At 42.3% G+C, this 14,367-nt stretch overlaps 1 protein-coding gene across 1 annotated transcript in view; it reads right to left on the minus strand.

Moving 5' to 3' along the window:
• Positions 1-14,367, minus strand: part of crim1 (cysteine rich transmembrane BMP regulator 1 (chordin-like)) — a 173,399-nt gene that overhangs the window by 63,145 nt on the left and 95,887 nt on the right. The gene's annotated exons all lie outside the window — the stretch shown is intronic.

Raw genomic sequence — 14,367 nt, forward strand, 5'->3', positions numbered from 1 at the left:
ATTTCGGGAGCAGTGTTACAAGGTCCTCTTTGTGATTTCTTTCAAATACATTGAGCATGTGATTGGGCCTGCCTGGAGTGCAGGTAATGGAGATGGGTGGAGTTTGCACTTTTGGTAACAATGCCATTGGTCCCATTGAGTCAGAAACTCAATCAAGAACTGGTCCAAGAACTTGGAAGAAAAGCTGGGGTCTCCAGAGCTGCAGGCTGCAGTGGATCAGAGCTGCCTGGGAGAGTAGTAAGAGAGTTGTGGGGCAGAATTACCATGGCAGATGGTAATTCTGGCATCGCATACTTCCTTCACAGATGTTCACTGAGTGCCTCCGTCTTGGGTATTATTGCCTTTATAAATGAAACAGTTACCCACTGGCACATGAAAACCACAGGCCAGCAACACTAATGGCTACTACAGCAAAACACTGTACTGTGGTTAGGGGGTACCAATGATGCAGGACAGACTGATGTTGTGTTCTGACGCATGGGTAACAACACATCCATACTATAGGCTTGTGAATGGACAGGGCCAGGGGGGGTCCTCTGGGACTATTGCTTCTCAGTATACAGGTACCTGCCAAAATAAAGGAAACAGTCAAGTAAATTAAGGATACACAGTATATACTGTATATACTGTAGAAAGCAGATGCTTCCACACAGTGGAATTAGCATCCCATAATGCTTGGGGGTCATGTATAAAAATGCTGAGCAGGCCCAGTTGCCCATTACTTTGGCTACTTCAGTACGTCTCAATCACCGGTCTCAACCCAATTGAACCCTTATGGGAGATTCTGGAGTAGCGCCTGAGACAGCGTTTTCCACCACCATCAACAAAACACCAAATTATGGAATTTCCTGTGGAGGAATGGTGTCGCATCCCTCCAATAGAGTTCCAGACACTTGTAGAACCTATTCCAAGGTGCATTAAAGCAGTTCTGGTGGCTCGTGGTGGCCCAATGCCCTATAAGACACTATGTTGGTGTTTCCATTATTTTGGCAGTTACCTGTACATCATGATGCATTTGAAGCACATGGTTATTCTCCACCTGGATATTCTCCACATGGTTATTATCCACCTGGATATTCTCCACATGGTTATTATCCACCTGGATATTCTCCACATGGTTATTATCCACCTGGATATTCTCCACATGGTTATTATCCACCTGGATATTCTCCACATGGTTATTATCCACCTGGATATTCTCCACATAGTTATTATCCACCTGGATATTCTCCACATGGTTATTATCCACCTAGATATTCTCCACATGGTTATTATCCACCTGGATATTCTCCACATGGTTATTATCCACCTGGATATTCTCCACATGGTTATTATCCACCTGGATATTATCCACATGGTTATTATCCACCTGGATATTCTCCACATGGTTATTATCCACCTGGATATTCTCCACATGGTTATTATCCACCTGGATATTCTCCACATGGTTATTATCCACCTGGATATTCTCCACATGGTTATTATCCACCTGGATATTCTCCACATAGTTATTATCCACCTGGATATTCTCCACATGGTTATTATCCACCTGGATATTCTCCACATGGTTATTATCCACCTGGATATTCTCCACATGGTTATTATCCACCTGGATATTCTCCACATGGTTATTATCCACCTGGATATTCTCCACATGGTTATTATCCACCTGGATATTCTCCACATAGTTATTATCCACCTGGATATTCTCCACATGGTTATTATCCACCTAGATATTCTCCACATGGTTATTATCCACCTGGATATTTTCCACATGGTTATTATCCACCTGGATATTCTCCACATGGTTATTATCCACCTGGATATTCTCCACATGGTTATTATCCACCTGGATATTCTCCACATGGTTATTATCCACCTGGATATTCTCCACATGGTTATTATCCACCTGGATATTTTCCACATGGTTATTATCCACCTGGATATTCTCCACATGGTTATTATCCACCTGGATATTCTCCACATGGTTATTATCCACCTGGATATTCTCCACATGGTTATTATCCACCTGGATATTCTCCACATGGTTATTATCCACCTGGATATTCTCCACATGGTTATTCTCCACCTGGATATTCTCCACATGGTTATTATCCACCTGGATATTCTAATGCAGGATCGGGATCAAACCTTTGAAGCTTGGATCACTCAAAACTCACCCAGAAAGCAACTTATGATATTGCAGATTGGCAGGCAGCATATTACAGATAGCCAGGCTTATGAAACATCAATACTTTCTTCAATGGCTAAAGTGTTTATTTCTCATACTTAAAAACACTCTTATCGCCAATGTGTTCCCCTTGGGCATGCTCAATGAAAGTCCTGCTCTCATGTAGAGACAAAGACACTCTTATTGGTAACTTTTAACAAGGCTTTAGATCTCATTACCTGGAGGACTATTTAGTTTCACCATGGTGATGGATGAGTCCACTGTCTCAGATATAATCCTAGAAAGAAGCCTATAAAGCAAAGGCAGGGATCCAACATGGCTTGGCAACATGTGTGTTTCAATATGTGTGTGTGTTTTGATGTGTGTGTGTGTGCATGTGTGCATGTGTGTGCATGTGCTTTTCAATGGATGTATCTGTGTGTCTTGAGTCAATAGAGAAAAACACCTTTCTAAGCACCTCCATAATCTACTTCTGATAGAGCAGAGTTTCATATTTTGGCAGTAGATAAACAATGGTGTGCCTGCCAAGCCAGAGAGCCAAAGAGCATAAGGACATCAATTAATCAAAAACAACAGATGTGCATGTTGTGGCACTGCGTGATAGAGGAATCCTGTAAATATTTGATAACCCACCAACAACCTGGATACAGATTCACCATTGGCTGTGAAAAGCTTTGGAGGGAACAACATTTTAAAAAAGAAAGAAATTGTAATAGCTACTGTACCTGTTGTGATTTGCATTCTGTGAATATAGTTGGAAAGGTATTGCCAAAACAAACCAGAACTTATTATGATGTTATGCCTTTCATGCAAAAAAAAGTAAACTCTTCAGATTGTGAAATAACTGTGTATCAAGGACACAATTGAATGTGCACTGAGTGTACAAAACAGTTTGAATACCTGCTCTTTCCATGACTTCAACTGACTCGGAGGATCCAGGTGAAAGCTATGATCCCTTATTGATGTCAATTGTTAAATCAACTTCAATCTGCGTAGATGAAGGGGGGAGGAGACAGGTTAAAGAAGGGTTTTTAAGCCTTGAGACAATTGAGACATGGATTGTGTATGTGTGCCATTTAGAGGGTGAATGGGTAAGACAAAATATTTAAGTGCTTTTGAACGGGGTATGGTATTTTGTGTAAAGCGCACCGGTGTCAAAAACTTCAACGCTGCTGGATTTTTCACGCTCCACAGTTTCCTGTGTGTATCAACAATGGTCCAATACCCAAAGGGCTGCGGAAAGCATTGGAGTCAATATGGGCCAAGATCCCTGTGGAATGCTTTCGACACCTTGTAGAGTCCATGCCCCGACAAATTCAGGCTGTTCTGAGGGCAAAGGGGGGTGCAAATCATTATTAGGAAGGTGTCCCTAATGTTTTCTACACTCAGTGTTCCATGTCCATGTTTCATGTCACATAGTACACATTTACGCCTTCATTCACCTTCTTTACCCTGAACTCTGTTTCCTTGCTCTTGTAGTGTTGTGTGCTGCAGACATTGTCTCACTTAGCATTCCCATTATGGCCACAAATCACACTTCCAAAAGCAACACCTGGCTGTCAATCAAAATATTGACAGGCACACGTTGCTATGGCAACAATAATCAAACAACACGCCGCTCCGTTCCACAGCCTCACTTTCACCACCGCATGCCCTCAGGGCAATGAAGAGTAATCCAACACACAACACACACACACATGCAGCACTTTGCTATGCTTTGTCATCTGGATTACTGTTCTCTGTCTTCATATCCATAAGTCACTCAGTCTAAAAGGTGATAAAGTCAGTCATAGTTCAAAGAAATACTTAGGCTACACATTTCCTCATGCTGTTAAGAAAAGAGCATCGCTCGAACCACTTAGTAAACCACCTCTTACTCGTACACCGTGTGAGCGTCTTTGACTGCTAACTCACAAGCTAAGGCTAAGGATAAGGCCTACAGTGCTGTGCCACGGCAAGCATGCACGAACAACTACAAACTTCACACCGATATAATTTAACTCCAAATTCATAGCATACAGAAAGGCTGTATTCAGTGAACCAATTTTGTTTCAACTGCAGTTCTTTTCTCATAGCACACAGAAAGCCTATATTCAGTGAACCAATTTTGTTTCAACTGCAGTTCTTTTCTCATAGCACACAGAAAGGCTGTATTCAGTGAACCAATTTTGTTTCAACTGCAGTTCTTTCCTCATAGCATACAGATAGCCTGTATTCAGTGAAACAATTTTGATTCAACTGCAGTCGAAACAAAATGGTTCATTGAATACAGGCTTTCTGTATGCTATGAGTTTGTAGTTAAATTATATAAGTGTGAAGGACAGCAGAGTGTGTGAGGAGAGAGAATAAGGAGGGAGCTACTAGTCCTAACACACACATAAACTCAGCAAAAAGACAAATGCCCCTTTTTTAAGACCCTGTCTTTCAAAGATAATTCATAAAAATCCAAATAACTTCACAGATCTTCATTGTAAAGGGTTTAAACACTGTTTCCCATGCTTGTTCAATGAACCATAAACAATTAATGAACATGCACCTGTGGAGCGGTCATCAAGACACTAACAGCTTACCGACGGTAGGCAATTAAGGTCAAGGTAACGAAACTTAGGACACTAAAGAGGCCTTTCTACTGACTCTGAAAAACACCACAAGAAAGATGCCCAGGGTCCCTGCTTATCTGTGTGAACGTGCCTAGGCATGCTGCAAGGAGGCATGAGAGCTGCAGATGTGGCTAGCGCAATATACAGTGCCTTGCGAAAGTATTCGGCCCCCTTGAACTTTGCGACCTTTTGCCACATTTCAGGCTTCAAACATAAAGATATAAAACTGTATTTTTTTGTGAAGAATCAACAACAAGTGGGGCACGATCATGAAGTGGAACGACATTTATTGGATATTTCAAACTTTTTTAACAAATCAAAAACTGAAAAATTGGGCGTGCAAAATTATTCAGCCCCCTTAAGTTGATACTTTGTAGCGCCACCTTTTGCTGCGATTACAGCTGTAAGTCGCTTGGGGAATGTCTCTATCAGTTTTGCACATCGAGAGACTGAAATTTTTTCCCATTCCTCCTTGCAAAACAGCTCGAGCTCAGTGAGGTTGGATGGAGAGAATTTGTGAACAGCAGTTTTCAGTTCTTTCCACAGATTCTCGATTGGATTCAGGTCTGGACTTTGACTTGGCCATTCTAACACCTGGATATGTTTATTTTTGAACCATTCCATTGTAGATTTTGCTTTATGTTTTGGATCATTGTCTTGTTGGAAGACAAATCTCAGTCCCAGTCTCAGGTCTTTTGCAGACTCCATCAGGTTTTCTTCCAGAATGGTCCTGTATTTGGCTCCATCCATCTTCCCATCAATTTTAAACATCTTCCCTGTCCCTGCTGAAGAAAAGCAGGCCCAAACCATGATGCTGCCACCACCATGTTTGACAGTGGGGATGGTGTGTTCAGCTGTGTTGGTTTTACGCCAAACATAACGTTTTGCATTGTTGCCAAAAAGTTCAATTTTGGTTTCATCTGACCAGAGCACCTTCTTCCACATGTTTGGTGTGTCTCCCAGGTGGCTTGTGGCAAACTTTAAACAACACTTTTTATGGATATCTTTAAGAAATGGCTTTCTTCTTGTCACTCTTCCATAAAGGCCAGATTTGTGCAATATACGACTGATTGTTGTCCTATGGACAGAGTCTCCCACCTCAGCTGTAGATCTCTGCAGTTCATCCAGAGTGATCATGGGCCTCTTGGCTGCATCTCTGATCAGTCTTCTCCTTGTATGAGCTGAAAGTTTAGAGGGACGGCCAGGTCTTGGTAGATTTGCAGTGGTCTGATACTCCTTCCATTTCAATATTATCGCTTGCACAGTGCTCCTTGGGATGTTTAAAGCTTGGGAAATCTTTTGTATCCAAATCCGGCTTTAAACTTCTTCACAACAGTATCTCGGACCTGCCTGGTGTGTTCCTTGTTCTTCATGATGCTCTCTGCGCTTTTAACGGACCTCTGAGACTATCACAGTGCAGGTGCATTTATACGGAGACTTGATTACACACAGGTGGATTGTATTTATCATCATTAGTCATTTAGGTCAACATTGGATCATTCAGAGATCCTCACTGAACTTCTGGAGAGAGTTTGCTGCATTGAAAGTAAAGGGGCTGAATAATTTTGCATGCCCAATTTTTCAGTTTTTGATTTGTTAAAAAAGTTTGAAATATCCAATAAATGTTGTTCCACTTCATGATTGTGTCCCACTTGTTGTTGATTCTTCACAAAAAAATACAGTTTTATATCTTTATGTTTGAAGCCTGAAATGTGGCAAAAGGTCGCAAAGTTCAAGGGGGCCGAATACTTTCGCAAGGCACTGTATAGCTACATATTAGAACTGAGACAAACATATTGATTAGATTATATTACAAGCTGATTTGAGTGGTTATTAAGGTTCAAATGAAAAGGTTTCGAATGCCATCGGCCTTCAGTTGATATCTACAAATGAAAATGGTATTAATAGCAGTCCAATCCTATGGTAACTGTGGTCATAGAAATATATATACAGAATAATAGATATATAATAATATATCCCTGCTACATTATGTGTGTACTTTCCCATGGTAAAAAACTACAGTCAGTTACATTGAGGTTTGATAAACACACAGTGGGTCCTGTAGTTTGTTTGCAGCAGACAATGTTCTACAGGATTATTATCACCATTATGTTTATAGAAAACAGAGAAGCAGAGGCCTCTGTCTGTTCCTCTGTACTAAACCTCCCATGTAATGGCTATCTCTTAGTTATCAGGAACCTGTGAGAACCATGCACTCCTGGTGCACTCCTCTCCTACCAATCTGTCTGCCTGTATATCTATCATCTCAATGCCTGCCTGCCTGTTTTTCTGTCTGTCTGCTATTATCTGTTCTTCTCCAATTCTCTTTGGGTTTCCTCACCCCTGCCACCACCCCTACTCCCTCTCTCTCCCCTATGTCTGGACCAAACCCTTCCTCCCTCTCTCCCAGCCAGCTAGCCAGATCTCTTCATTCCCCCATGCCACCGCAGCCTCATGTTTTGTCTGTGTTGCTGAGACAGAGACTAAATAATGTCATAACATGCAGCACTCGACAGGTGTGCCTCCCTCTCTCAATCAGCAGACAGGCAGACAAGCCTCAGCTCTGTGGATGAACAGAATAACACACCAGCCTGGCAGGCAACAGCACCTGCAAATCAAGGCTGCATCACACATACGGCCTCAGAGTTTAGAGTAATGTGAACTTATTGAGTGAGATAGCTAGTGCTTACTGCTTACAGCAATGGAATGAAACAAATACAAAATATCTGATCCCACAATGGCTCCCAGGCCTGGTCAAATGTTATTCTAATCTCCTCCACATACTTTACAGATTGAGTTGTTGTGCCTAGTCAGTCACTGTGTTTGAATGTATATATTAGCATAACACGTAGAACGCATGCCCAATACGGGCGGCAGGTGGTTAGATCGTTGGACTAGTAACCGATAGGTTGCAAGGTCGAATCCCCGAGCTGACAAGGTAAAAATCTGTCATTCTGCCCATGAACAAGACAGTAAACCCACTGTTCCTAGGCTGTCATTGAAAATAAGAATTTCTTCTTAACTGACTTGTTTGAATAAAGGTAAAAAATAAATACTTTGCTTCACTTTATGTGGTACACCAGCCTAAGCTAGTATGGATATTTCTTTCCAGAAATGTCGAAACTGATGACTTTTAGTCAACTTCCTGTTTCTAAAGCCAATAACAGCACCAGGTTATCCTTTGACTGTCTAGCCCAGAAATATATTGTTTACTCTAACCTCCGTCTGCGAACTGACATAACATGAAATCAAATCCAAAAATCGGATCAAATTGTATTTGTCACATGCGCCGAATATAACGAGTGTGGACTTTACCGTAAAATGCTTTATTACGAGCCCTTCCCAAAGATGCAGAATTTAAAAACATTTAATAGGGGGATCAAGTGACCCATGAACGAGATGGCCGCATGAACTAAGAGCTCCGCACAAGTAGTTTCCAATTCCTAATCTTACCTCCACTTCAAGTTTAAATTCCTTTAGCTTTAGTCAAAAAGTGATGGCGGCTTCAAAAGGCGACATTACAGGTAACATTTTTACCCGGACTCGAGCATTAGCTACGGGAAAAGCCTCCAAGAAACAGCTAGCTTCAGAAAAAGCTAGCGCCATTAGCCAGGAACAAGAGGACCCGTTCCCCCCCAAGGCCCAACGAATGCCAACCCCACACTCTGTCGAAGACATCCTTTCTGAGTTGAGATCCCAACGTACAGAACTCAACATTAAATTAGATGCCATTAACTCTCAGCTCAGTGTGATAGGGGGCAAGGTGACAATCATGGAAAATGCTTTGCCTGACATCAACAACAAGATAACCATAAACGCGGGGCGCCTGGACGAGGCAGAGGGGCGGATGCTATCCATCTCCTGGAAAAGAAAACAGAGGACCTGGAAAACAGGGGGCGAAGGAATAATTGTGTTCTATTAAATCTGGGCGAAAAAGAAGAGGGAAATATGCCACTGATACGCTACCTGCAAGACAAACTTCCGAGTGGCTCCACCTGTCCACCGACAGGCCCATAGAACTCGAGAGAGCTCACCGAGCACTGAGGCCCCCACCAGCAGCCAGACAATCACCGCGCCCAATCACCATACGTTTCCTGAGATTCACCAACAAGGAACGAGTCCTACAGGCGGCGAAAATCAACACCATTACAGTGGGAAACGCCAAACTCACTTTACACCAGGACCTGTCAGCTGGAATACGCCGAAAGTGCAGAGAGTTTGACGAGGTGAAGAAATACTCCATTGACCAAGGCATCTTTAGGGGATTCAAATACCCAAACGAGCTCAGGATTCTTCACCAAGGAGCCCTGCGACACTTCAAAACTCCCGAAAACGTTTTTTGAAAGACAGGTGAATGAGAAATGGACCAATGACTCAATACGACTACTGTTATTACTAAAGGAGGTAAGACAACATATAGCCGACATCCAAAGACCCACCCGCCCCACTAAATGCCATATAGCCGTCCAATCTATATTTATTTTCCTTTAGCTGAGAGGGATAGGCTCTATAGCCTAACCTCGGCCTACTAACGTTTCAGCCTACTTTTATTTCCCTTTTTTTCCCCCGTTGCTATTATTACTTGTGGTTCCCTATGTCCCTTGGGGGAGGTATATGTAGGCTGGGCTATTGATTTTATTTTCTCCCTCTTTTAATGTGGTCTGGACTGGGGCTACGTTGTCACTTACTCAATGCGGGCGGAGAGGAGAGGATGAGGCATTTCTTTGGTGGGGAGGGGGAGACGTTGTGCGTTGCTAACTGTTCCCGTTTTTTTTGGGGGGGGGGGGGTTTCGGAAAACAGAATTGAGACTGAGCGGGGGGGGGGGGGGGGGGGGTAATAGATCCAACGGGATGTGTCGAGTTGTTTGGGAACCCGGCTGGGGTGTTCAGAGATTATTATTTTATGTATACCATTATATATGTATTTTCCTTTTATGTGAACGCAGCTGTAACTATTATCCACCTCTACCCAGAGATGACTTGCACTACAGTTCGATTACCGTTCGATGACGATGACTAGCACCTTAAATCTATTGACATGGAACTGCCATGGTCTAGGTCACACAATAAAACGGAAAAAGATACTATGTGCTCTAAAAAAGGAAAAAGCAGACATTGCACTATTACAAGAGACACACCTCTTTGATGCCGAACATGCCAAACTCCGCAGAGCTTGGGTGGGACAGGTGTATTTCTCATCTTTCAAATCAAACAGTTGAGGTACAGCCATACTTATCCAATTGAATGTTCCATTCATAATTGACAAAAACAGATCTGATCCAGAGTGGAGATTTATTTTGATAACAGGGTCACTGTATGGACAACCAATTACTATCTTAAACATATACGCCCCTAACACAGATACTCCTGCTTTCATGTCAAAAATGATAACCCTGTTCTATGAGCATTGTGTTTCCTTTGGCGTGGTGGCCAGAGATTTTAATTGTACCCTTAACCCAACTCTAGACAAATCATGTCAAGTCCCCACCACCAATCCTAGATCTGCAAAGATGTTGAACTCTCTTACTAAAGAGATGGGACTGATAGAGAGAGACTAATAGCTCATCTATGGACTATACATACTATTCTAATGTCCATAACACCTACTCCCGTATGGATTACATTTTTATCCCAAAGAGTTTAATAAATTCAGCCACGTGTGTACAATCGGAGCCATAGCACTTTCAGATCACGCCTTTGTCCACCTCCGCTTTGACCTCTGCAAAAACATCCTGAGGTCAAAGAGCTGGAAATTTAACACCTCCATGTTATCAAACGAAGCGTTACATGCATTGCTAACTACATGGATAGACAACTACACACAAGACAACAAATATTCTCCTGTTTCTCCGGCCACAATGTGGGATGCTGCCAAAGCCACACTAAGAGGTCATCTAATTGCATATGCTTCCCCTAAGAAAAAAGCAATGGAAGCACACAGGCTAGATCTTGAGAGGGAGCTAGAGTGCTGTGAAAGAGTACATAAACAATCCCCAGACAGCACCTCCTGGAGTCAACTTAAAGCAGCCAAAACCAAACTGAATTTGGACTATACTCGGGAGATTTAAAAAAAAAAGTTTTTCTTTACTAAACAGAAATACCATGAGTATAGCAATAGGCCGAGTAGATTGCTTGCTTACCAATTAAAAAAAGAGCAGTCAGAGCGTACAATCATGGCTATCCGAACAGCAGAGGATGAGGTCACATATGACCCAAAAAAGATCAATTGAACTTTTCATGATTTTTACTGCAAACTATATACCTCTGAGAGAAAACACACAGAGGCAGAACTCCACTCCTTCCTAGAGGGAATCTCGCTAACTAAGCTATCAGCTACCGACCAAGAAGATCTCAACTCCCCCTTCACTCCTGAGGAGATCCTGGAGGCAATTACCTCCATGCCACCTAACAAGTCCCCAGGCCCAGATGAGTTCCCCAGAGTTCTACAAAGCTTTTTGGCCCCAGCTTAGCCCTATTTTCATGCCAATGCTGGATGATTTTTGCAAAAACTGAGTTCTCCCAGACTCAATGCACACAGCTCGCATTATACTGTTGCTCAAAAAAGACAAGGACCCTCTATCCTGCTCGTCCTTCCGGCCCATAAGCTTGTTGGATTTCGACTTCAAAATAATTCCCAAATTGCTCGCCAAAAGACTCTTCTTCCCAAAATTATAAAAGCAGACCAAACTGGATTTATTAGAGACAGATACTCTTCTGATAACATTCGCCGTCTTTTTGATATTATTGATCAAGTAAACGCACAGAAGACCCCTGTCCTGCTTCACTGGATGCTGAGAAGTCATTCGACAGAATGGAGTGGAGCTTTCTGTTCTCAGTCTTAGAAAAGTTCAATATGGGCCCAAACTTTATTAAATGGATCAAATCACTATACTCTCATCCAAATGCCATGGTGACTACTAACGGACTGAATTCTGACAGATTCCCTTTGGGACGGGGCACAAGACAAGGGTGCTCGCTGTCCCCCCTGCTCTTCTTGTTGGGGGCGGAGCCGCTGGCAGAGTTGATAAGGAGCAATCCAAGTATTACGGGTGTTTCTGCAGGTGGCCTGTAGCACAAGATTTCGCTTTACGCGGACAATGTCTTTCTCTACATATCCAACCCTGAGAAATTCCTCCCATTTTAGACACAATTGCTCAGTATGGCAAGTTTTCAGGTTATAAGATACATTTGAACAAATCCACTGTCTGCCCTCTCAATCTTACACTCACCAGCTCTATGAAGACACTATGTCCATTCCAATGGAAGACACAGGGGTTTCAATACCTTGGGATCTTCATAACACCAGATCTGAATAGCCTTTTCAAGGAAAACTATCTTCAACTCCTGGATCGAATCAAGAACGATCTCCAAACCTGGATCTCCCTCCCAATTAGCTTAGTAGGAAGAATTAATGTCATCCGTATGAACATCCTCCCTAGACTGAACTATTTATATCAGATGATCCCATGCTATCTCCCAGTTTCCTTTTTCAAAACAACTAACCAAAGCATCACCAAATTTATATGGGGCAATAAAAAACCTAGGATCAAGTTCTCCACTCTATCGAAACCTGAATCCGAGGGTGGTCTTGCCCTTCCCTCCCTTCAATTGTACTACTGGTCTGCCCAAATCCGCAACATGCTAACATGGATCACAAACAGACAAGAGTCAAAGTGGATTCCGATAGAAGCCCAATCATGTGGTTCATTGCCACTAAGCTCAATTATATTATATAGCCAAAACCTTTGTGATTTACAGCATCCTACTAGCGTGGAGGGACTGTAAGAAATACCTGGGCATTTCCTCCCACTCACCCATAGTAGGCAACCAAGACTTGCCAAAAGTCCTGAAGGATGCCAACTTTATTCTTTGGCATACTCTAGGAATCAGGACCTTTTCAGACCTATTTCATCAGAAAACCACTACACTGAAATCCTTTCAAGAGCTCTGCAGTTAATTCAATGTGCCAAGATCCCATTTTGTTTTTTCAATATCTTCAAATTAGACATGTCATTTCCTCATTTACTTCCAAGAGGAGGTTTAGAACTCAGTTGAATGAAGTTGAAACCCTTCTTGTCACAGCACAATCCATTAAAGGCAAAATATCTTATATCTATAGACTCCTTTCTGAGAAAGGATGCTCCTCCTTCACTCCTTTGAAAATAATCTGGGAAAAGGACCTTGGTCTGACTATCAGTGATGAGTTATGGGCGGAGGTTTGCGACAGGGTATACTGCACCTCTACTAATGTAAAAATGAAAGAATCTAATTACAAATGTTTGTACAAATTTTATTACACTCCTTTGAGACTCCATAGATTGAAAACGGGCATCTCTCCTAACTTTAAAAGATGTACCTCTGAAAGTGGAACCTATATGCATGTATTTTGGAAATTAACTTTTTGAGGAGCTGAGGGCCCATGCCAAATCTTTTCAGCCTCCTGAGGGGGAAGAAGCGCTGTTGTGCCCTCTTCACAACTGTGCGGGTGGGTGTGGACCATGTTAAGTCCTTAGTGACGTGGACGCCAAGGACCTTGCACTTTTGACCTGCTCCACTGCAGCCTCATCAATGTGGATGGGGGCATGCTCTCTCGTCTTTCTCCTGTAATCCACAATCAGCTCCTAGGTCTAACTTACGTTGAGGGAGAGGTTGTTGTCCTGGCACCACACTGCTAAGTCAGTCCTGGATTTTTATTCTCATTTTTTCTGTCATAGTTGAAGTGTACCTATGATGAAAATTACAGGCCTCTCTCATCTTTTTAAGTGGGAGAACTTGCACAATTGGTGGCTGACTAAATACTTTTTTGCCCCACTGTATATGTTTTGCAAAAGATATGGGCAATACAGTGACTTCAGCACCCGTATCTACAAAAAAAATCTACTGCAAAGTTGTTAACCATCATGTTTACATATAGTCCCTCCAATTTCATATGTACACCAGCTGAGATGGGATGTAAACTCTGCTGCTGAACCGGAGAAAGCTTCTTAAATTTCTGCATGAACATTGTGTTGTTGGGGCTGTTGGTCTGATTCCATTTTCCCTTAGACGTTCCCTGCTTCTCTTGGCCATTCCTCATAAGGACACGTTTTCTCTTCCGACATTCTCGTTGCCAGTGACCAGAAATCCCACAATAATAACATACATCAGCTTTCTCTTCTGCTGAACGAATAATGTTGTTGGTTTCACTCGGAACCTGCACAACTCTGATAACAGACAGTTTATTATGTTGATTGATGTCCCTGTCCAGTCGTGACAGTCTGTCTGATGTCACCGTAGTTTTGTCTCCCCCAGTCATTAGTTGTGGAAACAAAAGTTTTTCACAAATCATCATTTATGGATTGCATCAGCTGATGAGTGACGGCCCCATTTTTGGAAGAATTGAGTGTATCTCATCTTCCATGTCAGGTAACCCACAGTGTCTAACCACCTCTGCTCTAAACCTTTCTTCAAATTCAAAAAAATGTTATTTTGGGTTATGAATACATTTGGTTATCTCTCCCCAATTGGTGGTTGCATTGGTTAGAACCTTAAGGAAAATATGTATGGCTCTCCATCCATTGACCACATCTTGCTCAC

The sequence above is a fragment of the Oncorhynchus mykiss genome, chromosome 25 (assembly GCF_057628025.1).
Source record: "Oncorhynchus mykiss isolate SJ-2025 chromosome 25, ASM5762802v1, whole genome shotgun sequence".
Classification (NCBI taxonomy): Eukaryota; Metazoa; Chordata; class Actinopteri; order Salmoniformes; family Salmonidae; genus Oncorhynchus; species Oncorhynchus mykiss.